Source organism: Paroedura picta, chromosome 1 (genome assembly GCF_049243985.1).
Source record: "Paroedura picta isolate Pp20150507F chromosome 1, Ppicta_v3.0, whole genome shotgun sequence".
Lineage (NCBI taxonomy): Eukaryota > Metazoa > Chordata > Lepidosauria > Squamata > Gekkonidae > Paroedura > Paroedura picta.
Genome location: NC_135369.1, coordinates 75,906,083 through 75,924,844, shown reverse-complemented (window position 1 = coordinate 75,924,844; position 18,762 = coordinate 75,906,083). Strand labels below are relative to the sequence as shown.

The 18,762-nt window shown below is 42.0% G+C and overlaps 1 long non-coding RNA gene across 1 annotated transcript in view; it reads right to left on the bottom strand.

Annotated features, from left to right (window-relative positions):
• Nucleotides 1-18,762, bottom strand: part of LOC143840466 (uncharacterized) — a 67,895-nt gene that overhangs the window by 21,811 nt on the left and 27,322 nt on the right. Inside the window, exons 2-3 of the long non-coding RNA XR_013232200.1 lie at nt 12,234-12,287; nt 3,697-3,757 (exon numbers count right to left, since the gene is read on the bottom strand). This is a non-coding gene — a long non-coding RNA (uncharacterized LOC143840466). The remainder of the gene's footprint in view (nt 1-3,696; nt 3,758-12,233; nt 12,288-18,762) is intronic.

Sequence of the window (18,762 nt, the reverse complement as noted above, 5' to 3'; positions counted from 1 at the left end):
TGACTCTTCCCGTTGTACTGATTTTTCTAACAATCCCCTTCTTCTGTTTTTTTGTTTTGCAAGTGAAATCATTTTTTTTTCTCCCATGTGAAATAAACATGGTGGGTGATATTTAATGTAAAAGCAACTAGAGGAGTAGCCCCATCTTCAAGTGAGTCTTCTGGTCTAGGTCTAGGCTGGTCTAGGCTGCAATCTCTTTATTTATTTATTTATTTATTATTTGATTTCTATGCCGCCGCTTGCCATAGCCTCGCGGCGGTTTACACATAGAATTCTACAACAATAAAACCCCAATAAAATCCCCATTAAAATAACAATCACAATGGCGACCATAATCTCTAGTAATCCCTCCTTGTTCAGGGTGGGGCACTAGATCTAATCTAATGTAATGAGAGCCAGGCCGGGATGAATTTGGGAACCACATTATGTTGAAAAAAATACTATCAGGAACAAAGTGCACACAAGACACTGTCACAGAAAGTTTGACCTAAGATAGTTTTATTTTCTGTTTTTCATTCCATGTGTGAGTTGTGTGTTTGGATGCACAGCACTGTATTGGTCACCAAGATCGACCTCCATACACTTCCCTTATCTGAAGTTAAAGTTTCTCTACAAAATAAAATGCTGTTATCTCAGAGACTAAGCAACCCTTGTAACATGGTTTCTTTGTTATAAAATGAAGCCTACTGTCCCACCCTGTCACTGACAGGTCTTTTCTCTTAGCCCTGAAACTTTGTGGGAAGGAGTAGAGACCTCTTTTCTTATAACCCTTTGTTAACAACCAAGAAACAAAAGGTTTTATTTTATGAAGAGGAAAAGGAAGTTAGGATGAGGAGACTGAGCATTTAAATATAAATAAGTTATTTTACAGTTTAAAAGTTCTTTGTTACAGTCTTTCAGAGGTTTCTTTAAGCTTTCCTGAGTTTTTATGTTTTCTTAGTTTGAGAGAGTGTAGTCATTGTGTTTATCCCAAACACATCTGATTTGTTTTTATCTTTTTGTCTATTGAGTTCCACTGAACTCTGATAGTACCCACAATTTCCACCTCCCAGAGGTACCAATTTCCTTCTGACTTCTGAGGAGTCTGAAACAAGGTCTCTCTCCAAAGCATCTAAGGAAATCCTCATGATTTCCCTTTTTCACTGCACAGGGTTCCTCCTCTCCTTAGAACAATTTGCCCCTCTCCTTTTGGCCTGAATTGGGAATATCACCTCAATGCCCAAATTTCCTCTGCCAAAATATCTGTTCCAGTTATCCAGATACTGTACTTATCAGCTTTCAGCCTTTTTCAAAGATTATTTTCTTTAACTAAAATTTCTCCTCAGAGCAGATGTTCAGCTAAGAACAGACAGGTCCCAACAATTTGCCAACCAGAATCAGAGTCAGAGCATTTCTGCACTTTTAAAATATAGTGTAAAGCTTACCTTATGAAGTCATTATTCTGGCCCCTCTACATCAGTGGTCCCCAACCTGCGGGCTGCGGCCCAGTGGCGGGCCGCTAAGGCCATGGCGCCGGGCCGCGGCTCCCTCTCCCCGCCCCCCCCTCAGTAAAAAACTTCCCAGGCCGCAAGCTTGTGGCCCGGGAAGCTTCTTACTGCGGGAGGGCGGGGAGGGGGAATCAAGGCTGGGCCACGCATTCGCATAGGTGCGGCCCGTGCGGGCGCGGCCCGATGCGGGGCGCGGCCCGATGCGCGGGCATGGTCCGTGCGGGCGCGGCCCGATGCCCTGCCGGTCCCCAGCCTCAGAAAGGTTGGGGACCACTGCTCTACATGACATTGCCAACATCCAGCATCTGGGCAGTAACCAGCCAGCTACATCCTCCATTTTAAAGTGCTAATTGGTGAATCCCAAAAAGTGGATTCACCAACATATTTAGCACTACCTAATGGAGAGCAGCCAGCAGCCCATCAGCCAAAGACAGGTATGGAGGCTCAAATGCATGAAAGACTGGCAGTCTTCAAGCAAAGGTTAGATACGCACTTTTCTTGGATGCTTTAGGATGCTTTGGGCTGATCCTGCGTTGAGCAGGGGATTGGACTAGATGGCCTGTATGGCCGCTTCCAACTCTATGATTCTATGATTGTATGATTCTATGAAAGGCACCAGCTTCATCCTGCCCTTGCTCTCGCCCCCTCTTCTGGAGATGGGAACGTCATTTTTTAAATGTCTCTGTGTGCGTGTGTGCATGCATGCAGGGGAAGGGAAACAGCATCAGCGAGGCCTCACAGGGTAGTGTGTGTGTGTGTGTGTACACGCACGCATGCACACGCATGTGTGTTTGCACACAAGAGGGGAGGCAGTGGTAGCAGAAGGGATGTTTTTTTCCCCCAACTGAACTGCCTGGAGCAATGAATAATTGTTCAATCATTGCAGGCAAAGGCAAAAAAAATGTCTCAAAGTTGTAGCACAAAGTATGTCTCTTTAAGCTCCCCCCTCCATAAGAAACAAGATTTATTTTAAAAAGAAGCAAGCATCATGATTCCATAAGTGGTGGTAATAAAGATGCACTATGATTAGATGCATAGGCGTTTCAACTGAGAACTACTGATTTTTTCTTTAAAAATTAGCGGGCATCGCAGGGGCCCTTCAAAGCATGGAGGAAGGGGATTGGCTGCCTGGCTTGATTGGCAGGCGGAAGAGAGTCGCGTATAAATTACATTGCTGTCTTCCGCCCTTGTGGAGGAGAAGAGAGAGACAGCAGGAAAGGTGAAGAGGGGATGGGAAGTGCGATTATATGTAGTGTTATGCCACTCAGCTGGTGTAACACTATTTTTAACCATGTGCAGAAATGCTCTCAGAATGATCTCCCTCCAGACATATCAATTTCCTATTAACTGATGCTGACCAATCAGAATGCTTAGAGCAGTCTGTGGATATCTCTTAGTGAGGAATTTTAACCCTTCACTCACTGTTACTCTGTATCTTCTACTCTGAGAATCTGGTGTTTCAGTGCTGTCCATCACAGTCACCAAGTATGTTCAGATGCCTGGAACATATGTTCACAGTGTACAAGTATTGACTTCACAGAATTTTATGAGTCATTCTCCTGCTTTTTTGTGCTTCTAGCTCAATTTTTCCAACAATATTTGACTCTACTTTGATTCCCATTTTTGTGTTCCAGTCACCTATGATTATTAATACGACTTCTTTATGTGTATCAATTTCATCCTGAACACTTGCATAAAAGCTTTCCGTTTCTTCCTCACCAGCATCTCTAATTGGGACACAAATTTGAATCATAGGTTTTTCATGAAGCCTGGTTGTATTATTTGTTCAGATTTCACATTATAGTCCTGATTGGGTGTGCTACATCTTGCCTTGCTGTTAGAGCAACCCCATTTCTTCTGTGTTTGTCATTTCCTAAGTAAAGCACTGCATAATTTTCTGACTTTAAATGTCCTAATCCAGTCCAACACTCACTCCCAGGATTGTAGTGTTTAAACTTCAATTTCTTATGACTTCAAGTTCACCTTGATTTGTATTTCCCATGTTCCACATTCCTATTATATGTGTCAGAGAAGCTCTGGATTTTTCTTTCACATCTATTCACATCAATATGAAAGCCAGAGTAGTTTAGTGGTAGAGTGGCAGACTGTAATTTGAAGAACCAGATTTAATTCCCCACTACTCCACATGAAGCCTTGGTTGACCTTGGGTCAGTCACAGGTCTTTCAGAACTCTGTCAGCCCTACCTACCTTAGAAGGTGCCTCTTGTAGGGAGAGGAAGGGAATGTGACTGTAAGATCCTTTGAGTTTCCTTAAAGTAAAAAAAAAGCTGGATATTAAAAGCTTCTCATTTTATTTAACATCCTTTCAGATTCAGTCCAGTTGTGTCTTTAAGAAAGATGCTACACATCCTCATCCTCTGATCTTTCCCAGTATCTGATTGATCCCCTTCCAGACATATCAGGGGGTCCTGTCTTCCAGCACTATATCTTTTTCATTTTAAGTAGTCTTATAGTTGGGTTTTCAAAGTATGGGATGATCAGAGGTGGTTTACCATTGCCTTGTTCTGCACAGAACTAACCAGGGTTAGTTGAAGTGTTACTGCCATTGTCTGTGATAGATCCTCTAATAGTGTCTCCTTCCACTACTGCTGCTTGTTAGCCAGGTGCGATGGATTGACAACTTAAAAGTACATGATCGCTGAACATGTTTGGTGGTATACTGGGGATGCAAGCCCTATGAAAGGAAACAGCCTTATTATCAGACCCAACACTCAAAGGCTGTTACTCCATTGACAGATTCAGGTGGATAACCGTGTTGGTCTGAAGTAGCACAACAAAATCAGAGTCCAGTAGCACCTTTAAGACCAACAAAGATTTATTCAAGGTGTGAGCTTTCGAGTACTTGCACTCAAAAGCTCACACATTGAATAAATCTTTGTTGGTCTTAAAGGTGCTACTGGACTCTGATTTTACTCCACTGACAGTTAGAATAGAGTTGACATGGGGTTGTCACCCTGCATGCTCAATGCATGCTTCAGTCATATGTGTGAAACAGTGGCCACATGACTTAGAGGCAAGGAGAGCTCACTTCTCCAGCAGAATATCAGATTCTACAAGGAATTTGTTCAGCACTCAGCACCTGTAATAAACTGGATTTTTTTTACAAAAAAAATTGATTGAATCCCTTCTAGTAGCAAGTACATTTGGACTATGGGAACTTCAATCTGCTTGCAGACAAACCTCAAGCAGAAAAAAAAGGGGCTAAATTTGCCAGATAAATTATTCATTGTGAATTAATCACTCATCTCTTCTCCACACTCTAATAAAGAAAGCTTCTTCTAAATTCACTGTAGGTTATGCCTGTGGCTTTGTGCAGGAAAAGATGTCTATTGTACTGCATCTATACATGCACCGTGACTGTATGCTTTTTTCATGATCTGCTTTCAGTTTACTCTTAGGCTTCCTTTTTATTTGTTGCAGTTGGCTTGCATTCTCTGTTTAGAACGGATGACATCCCTAACAACTCAGAATAGTGTCATAAGAGCAAGTGGGGAGCAGGAGCAACACCCAAATCCAGTGAACCAAGTGAAGCTGACAAAAGCAGTCAGATGCTATTGGTCCAGTGTTTTGACTCAAAGCTGCATTGCAGATGTATAGCTGACAATGACAATGCATCACTTGTTGTCATGAGAGATAAATTGCCATGACATGCTATAAACTGCCCCTTTGTGTCATTCTCTTCAAGGTACTGTATTAAACAACTGTAGTTTTGACTTCCAGTTTGGATCCTATTACTTGCTGTTGTAGAAGCATGGACACTGGGTTCAGTATAAAGGCCAAAATATGGATATTTATTCAACGATGCATGTTTAAAATGAACAATTATAAACTAATTCAGCATGAAGCCAGAAGATTAAACACAAAAGGCTAGATTTAGACAATTAAAATGATATTTAGGAGGAGATTGCAAAAGTATACAATAAGTGCAGCTATTAAGCAATGAAGGTTTGTGGTGGAAGAGGCCAGCTTAGTCATTGGCAGTGGAAAGTGCTGACAAGTCACAGCTGATTTGTGGTGATCCCAGGGAGTTTTCAAGGCAAAAGACTTTTGGAGGGAGTTTGCCATTGGCTGCCTCTGCACAGGGACCCTCGACTTCCTTGGTGGTCTCCTATCTAAGTACTAATAAAGGCCAACCCTGCTTAGTTTCTGAGATTTGATGAGATCAGGCTAGCCTAGGCCATCCAGGTCAGGGAAATTAAGGTTTAAATTTTAATTGAAGGCTTAAAATTCAAAATAATAAGAATAAATTTGAATTCTAGATCAAGCTGAAGGAACATGGAAGAATAAACAATTGAATGGCACATGGCTGGAGTACATATCAGGGCTATCTCTCCTATAAGGATATTTGTCTCAGTTCTGGATAGGGCTGTGGCATCGGGGGGGGGGGGAGGAGCAGGGCAAGGCTACTTATTGTTTCCCCATTGGATGTCACTTGCTCTGTAAACATCTAGCAAAATTGAAAGACTAGGCAGTGATGGAGAAACTGGGCTAGTGAACAGTGATGGCAGTCCACATCCAAGGAAAGCAAGACAGAGACACAGATAAAACATTGCTGAGAAGAGTGAAGCGAACCCAAGGAACAGAGTTTCCCGTGTTTGGGATTGCTGCTTCAGCTTAATCAGAGAACGGAGGTGGAGAAAATTCAGCTGGGGTTTGACACCACAGGAGATTTCTTAATCTGAAAGAATGCAGATATATTTTCCACATGATTTCATTTTAAAATTTGCTCATCCTGACTTCTGCGTATTTCAGCTTGTCAGTGCTTCCACAGTACAGAAGAGTGCTCTGAAGCTGTTTTCTTTTTTTAGCAGCCAAAGTTGCCACAACAAAAGAGCATCCCAGTAAGCTCCTGCCTGCCACTCTGCCTGCCCGCCTCCCATCCACTTCCCACAAACATCAAACAGCCTGCCTTTTGACCTTGCTTGCTTTCTGCGTACACCCAGAGCTGTACCTGCAAGGGCCCTTTTGGTCCAAGCTAAAGTGGCTATCTGAAAGGAATCCTACCAGCACCTCCCTGTCTTATGTTAGCTGGAAGAGCTCCAGTCTGAATGCTTAGCTTTTCCTCACAACCACAGGGCTAAACTGTGCTGTTTCACATTTTTGCTTTCATCAGGTCTCTGCTTTCCCAGAAAACATCAGCTGCATCTACAGTGCCTTGTTCATATTCTGAACAAGCTGAAAGATATATTTTCTGAAAATGTTAAGTCTCCTCCTGCCACACACACATGCACACACACACAGTTTTAATTAAGGCACACACAAAACCAGATTTTTTGCATTTAAATTGAACGTATTCACAAACATATGCAGAGCTTTCTGTTCTCATCAGCTGAAAACTTAAGGACAGATTTCCCACTCCTTTATAGATATTTGGGAATGCTGCAACTTAGTTCCCAGACAGGAGTCATTAGTAGGGTTGCCAGTTCCAAGTTGGGAAATGCCTGAAGATTTGGGGTGTGAAGCTCACGGTGAGTAAGGGTTAAGCAGGGGAGGAAAAGGAGTGGACCTCAGCAAGTTACAATGCCATGGGATTCACCCTCAAAGAAGCCATTTTCTTCGGCAGAACTGATCTCTATAGTGTGGAAGCCAACTGTAATTCCAGGAGATTTCCAGGACCACCCGGAGTTTGGTAATGCTACCCATTAGATATCATTTTTGAACAATCAAGGGAAGACTTAAGAACCCTAACAGGAGTAGCTCTACTTCTGAAGCTTTAGCTTGTCATTGTAGATTACTTTATGGCTGCGTCTAAAGAGGTTGGCCAGGTTCCCTTAATTGGGTTGCCCAAGGGTTGGTAAACCTACTTCTAAAGGCTGGTCACTTAAAAAGAGCAAGGATAAAGAAAAACTCTGAGCTTTATTTTCTGTACTGCAAGTAGGTGGGAGGGCAACCTGTAGTACATTTCTAGTCTCAGTGGCAGATTGAACCTTCTTCCTGCCTATTGAGCTGGGCTGCCCCAGCAGTAGGTTCACCTCAGCTGCAGAGCTCTTCGTTTGTTTCTGCCACTTTCAGGTAGGTTTGCCATGCCAAGGTGCTTTGGTAGAGTGATTTGCATTGTGCAGGTATGCTTCCCCCATCATGTCAGCTCCTGGCTTGGGGCACCTTAAGTCATATCAAGGAGTTGACCAGGCATATTGTTACGATTGTTTGCTCCAAGTTGCAGTTTCTGCCCCCCCCCCCCCATGCATTTTATCCTGAACTGGTGAAAAGTTTTTTTCGGTTTTTCACTATGCTTCTCAGCATTCTCCTCATTTTACAGGGGGGAACGACACACTGCACCAGTATGGTAAGTAAGAAAGGGGAGGAGTTCATAGTCCAGAGCTCTGCAACTTGGAATAAAGAGAATACAACCAGTCCTGAAGAGGATAAGGAGATTGACCACAATAGGGAGCCTCTGCAGGCAGTTCGGAAAAAGACTAAACAGCGAAGGGCGAGACAGTTCTCGGGGCCTTTGGAGCTCCAGAATAGATTTCAGGCCCTTGCAGAGGAGGTGCAAGGGTCAACAAGGGAAGAGGTCTGAAAACAAACTCTAAGACAAAGGGAAGAGGCCACGGGGACAGAAGGAAATGGAGTTGAGAAGAAAAAAAAAAGGAGAGTACTGGTAATTGGAGACTCCCTGCTAAGAGGAATGGATCGCCATGTGGCTGGGCCCGACCCCCTAACTCGAGAGGTGTGTTGCTTGCCAGGGGCGAAAATTAAAGATGTTTCAGAAAGGCTGCCCAAACTCCTCAAATCTACGGATCGCTACCCATTTGCGATGGTCCATGTGGGAACGAATGACATGTCCCTGAATACCATCGCTCCTATTAAAAAAGACTATCAAGATCTGGGGAGGAAGCTCAAGCAAATGGGGGCTATTCTCTTCAATCTTGCCTGTCAAGGGAAGAGGAATGCGTCGGGAGAGGAAGATAGTGGAGGTGAATCACTGGCTGCGTAGTTGGTGCCGGCAGGAGAGATTTGGTTTCTGGGACCATGGGATAGGCTTTCTTGAGGAAGGCTTACTAGCACCTGATGGACTGCACTTATCGAAACTGGGGAAGAATGTGTTTGGCAGGAACCTGGGGAGATTCATCAGGAGAGCTTTAAACTAAAGCCACTAGGGGAAGGAGATGATCAACATAGGGAGTGTATGGAAGGAAAACGATCGGAGGCAGCCCAACCGGCAAGGCCAGCTCATAGGGAACCAAAAGTAAAAGGATTCAGATGTCTTTATACTAACGCCCGAAGCATGGGCAATAAAAAGGAAGAGCTGGAACTTCTCATGCTGATGGAAAGGTATGATCTAGTAGGCATCACAGAAACTTGGTGGAATGATTCTCATGACTGGAATGTAATGGTGGATGGATATGAACTGTTCAGAAAAAACAGAATAGATCGAAGAGGTGGAGGAGTGGCACTGTATGTGAGGAAAGGGCTTACCTGTCAGGAAATTCTAGTGAAGGAGAGCATATCTACAGTGGAAAGCATCTGGGTGAAAATAAGCGAGGGGAAAACAAACAGTGTGGTGGTTGGTGTCTGCTACCGACCGCCTGACCAACAAGAGGATTTGGATGCTGCACTTTGTGAGCAGCTTGAGAAAATATCCAAGCGGCAGGACCTTGTCATCATGGCTGACTTCAATTTCCCAGATGTGTGCTGGGAAACAAACTCTGCGAAGCGTCCTCAGTCATGTAACTTTCTGACCTGCCTGGCTGACAATTTCATTTATCAAATGGTAGATGAACCCACAAGAGGTTCAGCCATACTGGACTCAATACTGACCAACAGCCAAGAGTTGGTGGATGAGGTGAAGGAGGTGGGAACCCTAGGGGGAAGTGACCATGTCCTCATAGAATTCCTTTTGAAATGGGGAGCCAAGGAAGCTTGTAGCCAGACGCGGATGTTGGATTTTCGTAGGGCAAACTTTAATAAACTCAGAGACATGATGAGTGTCATACCATGGACGAGAATGCTGGAAGGGAAGGGAGCATGTGAAGGGTGGGCGCTACTCAAACAAGAGCTATTGCATGCTCAATCAATGACTATCCCAGAAAGACAAAAACACTGCAGGAGCTCTAAGAAGCCTATTTGGATGAACAGAGAACTTCAAGAGGAACTAAGAAAGAAAAGGAAAATGTTCAGGAAATGGAGGGAAGGACAGAGCTCTAAAGAAGAGTACCTACAGGTTACTAGGCACTGTAGATCAATCATCAGAAAGGCCAAAGCTGAGAGTGAGCTAAGATTGGCCAGGGAAGCCCATTGTAACAAGAAAAGATTTTTCAGTTATGTGAGGAGCAAAAGTAAAGTAAAGGAGGCAATAGGCCCACTCTTGGGTGCGGATGGACAAACTCTAACGAAAGATGCAGAGAAAGCAGAAAGGCTTAGTGCCTATTTTACATCTGTTTTTTCCCACAGGTCAAAGTGTTTAGGCACATCTAGAGATGGCCGTAGCCAAAGGATAGTGTCTGGGTGGCAGGTTAACATGGATAGAGAGGTTGTAGAGAGGCATTTAGCTGTACTGGATGAGTTCAAATCCCCTGGTCCGGATGAAATGCACCCGAGAGTACTCAAAGAACTTTCCAGAGAACTTGCACAGCCCATGTCCATCATCTTCGGAACCTCTTTAAGGACTGGAGATGTCCCGGAGGACTGGAAAAGAGCAAACGTTATTCCGATCTTCAAAAAAGGGAGGAAGGATGACCCAGGAAACTACAGACCAGTGAGTCTGACCTCTGTTGTGGGGAAGATAATGGAGCAGATATTAAAGGGAGCGATCTGCAAACATCTGGAGGACAATTTGGTGATCCAAGGAAGTCAGCATGGATTTGTCTCCAACAGGTCCTGCCAGACCAACCTAGTTTCCTTTTTTGACCAAGTAACAGGTTTGCTGGATTGGGGAAATTCGGTTGATGTCATTTACTTGGATTTTAGTAAAGCTTTTGACAAGGTTCCCCATGATGTTCTGATGGATAAGTCGAAGGACTGCAATCTGGATTTTCAGATAGTTAGGTGGATAGGGAATTGGTTAGAGAACCGCACTCAAAGAGTTGTTGTCAATGGTGTTTCATCAGACTGGAGAGAGGTGAGTAACGGGGTACCTCAGGGCTCGGTGCTCGCCCCGGTACTTTTTAACATATTTATTAATGATCTAGATGAGGGGGTGGATGACACCAGTTTGCAGATGACACCAAATTAGGAGGACTGGCAAATACTCCGGAAGATAGAGACAGAGTTCAACGAGATCTGAACACAATGGAAAAATGGGCAAATGAGAACAAGATGCAATTTAATAAAGATAAGTGTAAAGTTCTGCATCTGGGTCAGAAAAATGAAAAGCATGGCTACTGGATGGGGGATACGCTTCTAGGTAGCACTGTGTGTGAACAAGACCTTGGGGTACTTGTGGACTGTAAACTAAACATGAGCAGGCAGTGTGATGCAGCGGTAAAAAAGGCAAATGCCATTTTGGGCTGTATCAACAGGGGCATCACATCAAAATCACAAGATGTCAAAGTCCCATTGTATACGACACTGGTCAGACCACACTTGGAGTACTGTGTGCAGTTCTGGAGGCCTCACTTCAAGAAGGACGTCGATAAAATTGAAAGGGTACAGAGGTGAGCGACGAAGATGATCTGGGGCCAAGGGACCAAGCCCTATGAAGATACGTTGAGGGACTTGGGAATGTTCAGCCTGGAGAAAAAGAGGTTGAGAGGGGACATGATAGCCCTCTTTAAGTATTTGAAAGGTTGTCACTTGGAGGAGGGCAGGACGCTGTTTCTGCTGGCTGCAGAGGAGAGGACACGCAGTAATGGGTTTAAACTTCAAGTACAACGATATAGGCTAGATATCAGGAAAAAGTTTTTCACAGTTAGAGTAGTTCAGCAGTGGAATAGGCTGCCTAAGGAGGTGGTGAGCTCCCCTTCACTGGAAGTCTTCAAGCAAAGGTTGGATACACACTTTTCTTGGATGCTTTAGGATGCTTAGGGCTAATCCTGCGTTGAGCAGGGGGTTGGACTAGATGGCCTGTATGGCCCCTTCCAACTCTATGATTCTATGATTCTATGGAGGATATTTCAGGGCTAGATTGGGAGACTGGACTTCTTTATTTTATTTATTTACTAGCATCCCTACAGTACAGAGCCAAAGGCTGGGATATACTATGAACATTTTGAGATTGAGAGGTATTGTACCAATTTTCTCACAAGTGAGAGGAACAACCACTGAGGAAAATTCCCTTTGAAAATGGGAGATTTCTGGAACCCGTTCTAACCAACATAACAAGAAGAAACGTTTTACTTTTCTTTATCCTTTATTAATTGTGTTAATATTGTTAGTAGCCTTGGGATAGGTTTTTTTTCTCTTTTTGTGTAGACACTACAAACTGTCCCTTTTGTCTGTATTTGCTTAACATTTTATAACAAGCATGACAAAAACCATTAACCCCTCCCCCACCTTTGTAGAGTGCTTTGGCAGAAAGGGCTTACTGATGCAGTTGTTATCAGTTGTTTGGCATCTTTCAACATCTCATTTTAGAAGGGCTGAGTGGACACACAGAATTTGGGGAACGCCTTTTGCCTTGCATCCCTATTTAAAGGTTTGATATCAGAGTCTAGTACTGGGATGGCCAAACTGTGGCTCTCCAGATGTCCATGGACTACAATTACCGGGCCCAAGTTATTTAAAATGATCACCAATCAAAGGGTAAAATGAACACAAATATTTAGTTACTCATTACCTACTTACTTATTAAGGATTTGTGTGGGCCATCTTTCCATTTAGAACTCTTTGAGGCCGCTCCTGTTAAAACAACAATTAACAATAGTCAGTATAGTAAAATCTTTAAGACTAAATTCATAAACCAAGGCAAACAGTATGAAGCATACCTGGCAAAGTCGGGGCATTTCCGCACATCTGTAAAAATAGCATTACGCCAACAAAATGGCGTAACGCTAAATATAACCACACCTCCAGGCCCAACTTCACCTTTTTCCTGTCTCACTCTTCTCTGCTGCCCTTGCACGCTTTTCACCCTCCACATTTATTTTTATTTTATTTATTTATTTTCGTATTTATATACTGCCGCACTCCATTTGGACTCACAGCAGTTTACAATAAAACAATAAAAACCAGTCCAATCCCCTAAAAACTCTTTAAAATATATTTTAAAATTACATTAACATTAAAAGATGGCAATACAGAGTTCTAATACCCCCCCCCCCCAACCTCTTCCACTGTCCCAACTGGGGCCAAGAATTCTCTTTCATTGGAAGGGAGGGTCTTGATCTAACTGATGTTAAGGGATCCGCTGATGGTAACTCCAGGACTCTACCATGGCCTCAACCCTATGACTGGCAGAAGAGCTCTGTCTTGCAGGCTCTGTGGAATGCTGAAATCTCCTGCAGGCCCCATAGATCTTCAGGGCGCTCATTCCACCAGGTTGGGGCCAGGGCCAAAAAAAGCCCTGGCCCTGGTTGAGGTCATGTGAATGTCCTGGGGACCCAGGACAGCCAGCAAATTCATACCTGCAGAGAAAAGTGACCTACAGGGGGCATAAGGAGTTAGGCGGTTCCACAGATAAGCAGGGCCTAAGGCGCATATAGCCTTAAAGGTTAGAACCAATACCATGAACTTGATCCAGAAACAGACTGGTAACCAATGAAGATGACAAAGTTCTGGCTGAATATGGGCCCTCGAAGATGTCCCAGTGAGGACCCTTGTAACCGCATTTTGTACCAGCTGTAATGGTACCGCCTGCTTGAAATGGCAGAAGAGAGCAACGCCTCTTCTGCCTGTCAATCAAGCCTGGCAGCCAATTCCCTTTCTTCAAGCTTTAAAAGACCTGCAAGGCCCGCTTTTTAAAAAAATGCATACTTTTAAAATGCATACTTTTTAAAATGCATACTTTAAATGCATAATCATAGATGCATAGCACTTTTTGAATGCTGCCCCTTCTTGAATCACAAGTCTTGTTAATTCAAAAAATTAATCTTGTTCCCGATTTGGGGGGGGGGGGGCTTTAGAGGGGCATGCTTTGTGCTACAACATTTGGAAAAAATTCTTTCTGGCATTGCCTGCATGCTTGTCCACCTATTCGTTGCTCCAGGATTTCAGATATTTTAAAAAAGATGTTCCTGTCCCTGGGAGAGGGCAGCAGGAACGAGGGAAGGATGAGGCAGGTGCCTTTTGCATGTTTTAGCCTCCATAACTTCCCTCCACTGGTTGCCTGCTGGTTGCTCTCCATTAGGTTGTGCTGACATAGGTTGGTGAATCCATTTTTTGGGGGATTCACCAACTAGCACTTTAAGATGGAGGATGTAGCCGGCTGTTTACTGTCCAGATGCTGCACATTGGCCATGTCATATGGAGAGGCCAGAATATAATGACAATGAAAGGTAAACATTTCACTATTTTTAACAGGTGAGGAAATCCCCTCAGTATCCCGTTCATCCTAGAAAAGATAAGCAATGTTTTTATTGCTCATATATGAAATTCTAATTTCAGCAGCTAATATGGTAACCAGTGCCAGTCAGGGTTACATGGCTAAACCACTATTAAATTATCTTATCTTAATTATCTTAAAAAAATAAACTAGGATTGCAACCTTTGCATCCTGATTGCATGAACAATGATCATATATATGCATATTTAATATTTGCATCACTACTTTGTCTTGCTGAACTGTAGTGATGACTCTTGGAATGACTGGGTCATTAAGTTGAAAGCTGACATATTCTCTTTCCACAATGTGAAGGACACACCAGCTAGTTTGAAACCAACCATGAGTATGAAATTGTAGTTGTCTCTTCCACCTCCTGAAATTTTCTTTTCCTAATTTGGGAAGTTTATTTGAACGGAAGCAAAAATATGCTGCCAAAGATGGGAAAAAATGGAAAGGCATGATTTAGATGCAGATGACACTGATGAGATAGTTTGAAAATGGAATTATATATAAGCTGAATAAATATACTCATATATTTAAATAATATTGCAATCAAGGTGCTATGGCTGTTATGAGAAATACTAATAAATACTTTACAAGGGAACATAGGCTGAATATATACATAGTCATTACTTAAGTCACATTTAAACTTCTCCTTCAAACCTAATTATACAAACCATATCCTTTAGATTATGACTAGAAATCTGACTCAGATTGTAAAGGGGTGTGTGTGTATAACGGATATGCGCATAATTTGTACATATAGATATCACATTACAGTTGTGATTGGTTATCATGCAAGAGACAGCTAAATTAGAGTTTCCCAGTGGAAACTCTTCTTCATGACTGGTACTGGAATGATAAACTTTTGAATGGATTATAACAGAACAGCAGTTCTTACAGGATCCAAATACAATTAAGATCAAGGCCAATGAATAAAAAGAGAAGTCAAGTTATTGATGTTATGCCCACCAAATCATCTCAAGCAGAAGAAGGCAAGGGGTGGGGAGTCATGTTCAGAAATAATGGGAGAGATCCATAATACATTGGGCTTTCTCCCTCAGGCTGGGCTTGAAAGCTGCCAAAACTATCCACAGCATGGCCAACCATCACCAACCTTGGGAGCAAGAAAGAATGAGTCTGGGCAGACCACGGGGTTCACCCTGAAAATTGTTGAGAAGAATTCAAGCTTGAATGTCTAGAATACATTCCAGAATTCATTTAGGATCCTGGAAGCCCAGTTCCATGAGCAAACTTTCTAGAATTTTGCAGTTAGTCCTAGTTGTCCTGGAAATATATGATTAGCAGTATTATTGAAGTGCAAACAAATAGTAAACCAATGCTTTGTCAGCACAGGGAACATATCCTATAATACTGTTCCAACATTCCCTATTCTGGTATATTCATCCTTTTCCAGTCCACTACAAAATAACTGCTGAATTCTTAAGAAACAGCATTTCATGGAATTTCTAGAATAGGGAATCTTTAAGGCTATTTTAGCAGATCAACAAAGGTAAATGGCTTATTTTTTAAAAGATACCAGGCATGCAATACCAAAAGTCCATGTTATCCACTCTTTTTCACCCGTCATATTCCTGATATCTGCCATAGCTTTCTCAAGCACAACTGAATTATAGAAGCTAAATGCAGCATGTTTCCTTTGGCCTTTCCAAAATCACTCTGTAGTTCTCCAGTCATGAGAAGAAAGGACTCCCTGGAGAAGAGCCTAATGCTGGGAGCGATTGAGGGCAAAAGAAGAAGGGGATGACAGAGAATGAGGTGGCTGGATGGAGTTCCTGAAGCAGTTGGTGCAAATTTAAATGGACTCCGGAGAATGGTAGAAGACAGGAAGGCCTGGAGGATCATTGTCCATGGGGTCGCGAGGGGTCGGACATGACTTTGCACCTAATAACAACAACAAGTTCTCCAACAATGTATTGTAACTGTAAAGCTTGAAATGTTGTGCAATCCATGTGAAGTTGCAGATAGAATATGACTCCAGAATGCTTAGAGTTTTGGGATTTCAGTACAAACAAAGAATTAGGACAATGCAGGCTTTTGGAGTCCAGGGGAAAGTCAATGGTTACCTAGAAGATTGTTCAAGAGTGTCAATAGAAGAATTTATTTTCAGAAACTTGGGCTGTATATTCAGAAAGGTTGTATGATACAACAGTTCCAAGCCAATCACTTTGGAAAAAGTGAATGGTGATGAAGTTGTGGAATAGTATTTCTTTAATCATATGGTGTTCAGTATAGGACCAAGCATCTTACAAGATACCTGAGGACTTTGGTAAACATGAGACTTAGTGCAGGGTATCCTGATCACAGTGTCCCAAAGGTCATCTCACCTCATTGCAGGTGTTCTAGATAAAGCTTTCTGGAGATGTCATTTGAATAATAGAACAGAATTTTCATCTTCGCTTTCACACATTAGCAACCTCCCCTTTTACATGAATGAGCAGGATTTGTGTTCCATTAATTCTGTTTGTATGAAAAATACATATTTTAATAAGAAAATGAATCAATGTCAGTACTTTAGGGAACAAGTCTAGTTCATATAATTTTTAATGTTAGCATTCTCACTAGGTTAACAGCTGCTTGAAGTAAACATTTTTTAAAAAAGTGCTGTCAAAATGAGATCAAATCAGGAAGGACATTCTGGAGTCCACCTACACATGGATCACAGCACCTGCCAGATTGATTTCAGACTGGTGAGCCATTTGGAGAAACAAGAATAGCTGATTTAGGTGCCCTTTAGATTGTCTCCTTGTCTGACCTATCAACACAGTGTTTGCAAAGTGAACTTCAAGATGTGGAGGAGGAGAAAAACATTGCCTTCTGAAAACCATTTTATTGATTTCCTCATGAACTATTGTACATATAGGAGACTTTAAATGAAAATCAAGGCTTCTCTTTCATTTTATTCTTTTAGATCTAATTTAGGGCCCCTTTACCAAATCCATTACAAAACAAGCTTGAAGATTCATAATATGTCTTAGATTTTCTTATTACTTTGTTCTGAATGTATTGTATTTCATGAGAGTAAGCAAGTGAGAGAGATCATTCTGTTGTTGAAACAATCTCCTGATGTACATTTGCTGCCTGGATCAAGAGGCTCAATGTCCATTTACCATCTCTTTCACAACTCAGTTCCCAAGCAGTGTCTGAACATCTCCCCTAATTGCTATGCTCATATGTCTTATAAGGGATCTATCTCTTCATTGGTGGTCATCCTTAGATCCTCTTCTGTGGGAATCTTGAAGTGCTTGAAACTAACTTTACAAAAATGCTAGTATCAGCTTCTGCAAAGTCAAGTCCAGTTTGTCAGATTAATATGATTCTGTCTTCCCTCTTCCCATCACTCTGCCTGCTTTGGGCAACCACAGGCAAAAGCACCTTCTAAATTTTAGTTTATTTAATTCTGTGGAGCAGGGTTCAAAAGGTTAATTTCTTCATGCGGGGCAGTCCTAATGGAAACAAAATCACCAAAAAAGCGACATGTAAAACTGGAACTATTTCAACCACCAATCCCAAAGCTCTCTGATAAGCAAACAGCACGATGAAAATATAAATGGAAGGAAAAGAGGAGAGGCAGCCAGTCCCTTTCCATCTGCTCACCTGACTCAACTTCCACTCAACCCACCTAGCAGAAGAGAAAGGTAAGACAGCAAACTCCTTTATTATATTTCATATTTTGTTGTTAGGTGCCTTGACTTTTTCCTTTGGAGAAGAGATAAAATATAAATAAATAAACAATATCCTGGTCTGTCCTGAAGTCTAGCAAAGTTCTATTAAGATTAGATCCTAAGTGATGAGCAATGATATGACCTCTTTCCTACAGACAGATAAACGTCATGTAGGTGAGAAATATGTGCATGCTGTCGCATATTTGTGTGCACAGCATAATTTGCAACAAGTACTTGGGATGTCAAACCAGGACAACAGATTCCCAATTCGGGTATTCACAGCAGAATAAAAGAATACTGCTGTTCACAAGAGACAGAGCAAGGACCTCGTCCAGAGATTCTTGGCGTAAAAGTGTCTTGTGTGATGTTGCAAAGTTGCTGCTTGGCTAAAGTAATGGGAAGGAGAGCAGGACATTCCTCAGCATCATGCTTTAATCAGAGACATATTAAAATGTGTCAATATTTATTTTTCTGTGAAAGTTGAAATCAGCAGCAGCAAAAAAATCTTTATCTTGGCTCTAAATGCTATGGCCAATTTAATTTGTGCAAATAGTATAATGGGGAAATACAGATGAGTGTACCATAGTTCAAGGAACATTCACTTCCTTTACTACTTCTAAACTTTTATTATATTTTTGGAAATGAAAATTTTCCATTTTGCTAGCCTTTGCTCAGTCACACTCTGCTTACAGAGGTGGTTTTCACCGAAGTACACGATAGCCAAAGTAATTCTACTGGATGGAAAGAAAATGTATATGAGGTATGGATTTCCATGACTCTTTAGTTAAAAATCCATATAAATTAGCATGAAAACATTCAGTAGATCTGGCTCCCACAGACTTAAGAGAATTAAACAGAGGTTTGGCAGGAAAGAAAGAACGTTCCCCTTCTCAGGAAGCTGATCTCCCAGTGAAATTGTTCATATTTTTCTGGAGCCTACTATTATCAACCACATGCATAAAAGAATTCTGTTTCTGAATATGCACACATACCGCACACTGTATTTTCTAGGGGCTTTATGGCCAACACTATTTTCTTGATGAGATATCTTGTTCAGGACAATGGAAATAATATCAGCACTATTCCCCATTGGAAAACTGAGTGTTTTGGAGTGTTATGATGTAAATGCAGAAGTTTCATAATATTC